This window comes from Callospermophilus lateralis, chromosome 7, assembly GCF_048772815.1.
Source record: "Callospermophilus lateralis isolate mCalLat2 chromosome 7, mCalLat2.hap1, whole genome shotgun sequence".
NCBI lineage: Eukaryota > Metazoa > Chordata > Mammalia > Rodentia > Sciuridae > Callospermophilus > Callospermophilus lateralis.
Window position 1 is genome coordinate 94198462 of NC_135311.1, and position 2885 is coordinate 94201346.

Consider the following 2885-nt stretch of genomic DNA (forward strand, 5'->3'; position numbering starts at 1 on the left):
CTTTGCCGGGTGACTGATGCAACGGGTGGGTCCTGACTGGCTCTCCCAAGCCCCATCTCAATCCTGTGGCCACTGCCTATGAAGGCTCGGTTGGTATTAACCTCCGCAGGTTCAGAAGGGCCGACCAGTTGTTTCAGCGGGATCCTTTAGTGCTGAGTCACAGCAGTTTGTCTGGGAGATGCAGGCGAATGGGAGCTTGAATTCAGCTGATCTGGGCTCGGTGTGTGTTCTGAGAGGCCCAGACTCTTCGCCCCAGATCCACGTCAGCTCAGCATTGTCTAGTGATCCTGAGGAAACAGCATTTAGATGGTTTACGACTCCCTATGCCCATGTAGCTGAAGAGGTTGGAGACTTGATCTCTCCGCGCCCGCCGCCATATAATACCTTTATTTTGTTTATTTATTTTTATGTGATACTGAGAATCAAACCCAGTGACTCACACATTCTAGACAAGCACTCTACAACTAAGCTACAACTTCAGCCCTCCGTTGACTTTTTAAAAAATATTTTTAGTAGTAGTTGGACACTATACCTTTATTTTATTTGTTTATTTATTTATGTGGTGCTGAGGTTTAAACTCAGAATCTCACACATGCTAGGCATGTGCTCTACCACTGAACTACTCCAGTACCCCATTGACTTTTGTAATTAAATTGACTATATTTTTATTTTTAGAAGTTCTGCTTGGTCGTCTTCAAATCTACCTGGTCTTTAAAATTATCTTATTTTTCTCTCCTTTGTTTCTTTTATTTTAAAAATGATTTTCAAAATTCTTATTCCCCATTGTACAATTTTATTTCCAGGTATTCTTGGGTTTCTAAATTCTCATATTCGCTATCTCACACTTTTTTTTTTTTTTTTTTTTTTTTGGTACCAGCGATTGAACTCAGGGCCACTTGACCACTGAGCCACATCCCCAACCCTATTTTGTATTTTATTTGGAGTCAGGGTCTCACTGAGTTGCTTAGTGCCTTGCTTTTGCTGAGGCTGGCTTTCAATTTGGGATCTTCCTACCTCAGCCTCCCAGGGTGTCAGGATTACATGCATGCACCGCTATGCCCAGCTGCTACCTCACTCTTGATAAATTGTTGTCTCCTGTGTTTGTAATTATGGATTTTGACCACATCTTAAGCAGAATAGGAATACTGGGTGGTCTGACTTGATGGTGTATTCATGAAGATACGTTTTAGAATTACAGTTGATTCTCATCATTCACAAATTTTGTAGGTACAAATTCACCTTGCTAAAGATTGTTTGCAACCCCCAAATCAATATTTATGGCTCTTTCCAAGTCATTTGCAGACATTCACATGTACAAAGTGGTGAAAAAACTGAGTGTCTTGTGCCTGTTCTCAGATGAGTTCACAAAAGCCAAGCTTTGCTTTCTTCCTTCACCTCTCATATTGTAAATAAGTGCCCCTTTCACAGTGTATTTAATGCCATGTTTTTTCACATTTCTGTGCTTTTTCTTGGTGATTTAAAACGGCCCCCAATTATAATTAATAAAATTGTAAAACCTTCCCCTCATGAATGTAATGGATTCTCACATAGCAAAGAATCGTTTCCCATTTGGACCAAGCACCTACTTTCTTGCTACTCTTCATATTCTAATTTGTGGTTTAGAGGCTCTCACGAATTTAGCATGGTGTCTATGGTGACTGTAGTAAGCAGTCTTTATGCCTTAATCCTTTAGACCATTATAAAATAGAATACAATTTATGCGAAAATCTTGAATAGAGCAATTTGATAAAATGAAGGCAAGAAAACTAGTCCTGTTGAATAAGCATGTGTTATGGGCTAAATTGTGTCCTCCCCTAATATTCATGTTATGGCTGGGGTACAGCTCTGTAGTAAGACTTGTGCTTAGTGTGCCTGAGGTGTTGGATCCAATTCCCATCTCCAAAAAGAAAAAAAAAAAAATCTTGCTGAAGTCCAGATTCCCAGTATCTCAGAATGTGACCTTAATTGGAAATAGAGTGATTAATTACAGATATAATTAGTTAAGGTAAGGTTACTGGAGTACCGTGGTCTACTAATCCAATATGACTAGTGCCCTTATAAAAGGAGAAATTTGAAGACAGAGCCATGTACATAGGAAGAACTCCATATGGCAATTTGAATTATGTTTCCACAAACCAAGGAAATATCAAGAAGCTGGAAGAGAGACTATGTCTCTCTGAAGGGAGGACCATACTCCCTCTAAAAGAGATAGAATGGCTTCCAACCTCCAGAACCAAGAGACAAAAAAGTTCAGTTGTTTAAGCCACTTGCTTTGTGGTATGTTGTTACGACAACCCTAGAAAACTAATACAGCATGCAATCATCTGTAAATTATTTATGTCTTTCTTTTATTACTAACCTAAATATTGCCAACCCATTATATTGATCCTGCATCCTACCACCTTCACTACACTTATTTATTAATTCTAATAGTTGTTTGTAAATTCCTAACACTTATTTTCTGTATATATGATCATATTTATCTGCAAATAGATAGCTTCGCTTTTTCCTTGCCAATATGGATATCTTTTATTTCTTTATCTTACCTAATTGCCCTGGCTAGAACATCTCATATAGTATTGAATAAAAGTGGCAAGAATGTCTGTGTACTGTTCTTGATCTGAAGGGGAAAGCTTGTTAACTGTTTGACTTTGGCCAAGATACCTAATTTGTCTGTGCTCAGTTTTCTCATCTATAAAAAGAATAGTATCTACCTTATAAGGAGTTGTGAAGATTATAAGAATCCATAAAAGTACATAAACCAGTGCTGGATACATATTGTCTGCTCTGATATGTTCACTTTACTAAATATCACACATCTTGCCATAACAATTCTTAACATAACAAACAAGTAATTTATTTATTTACTTGCAGTTCAGGGGATT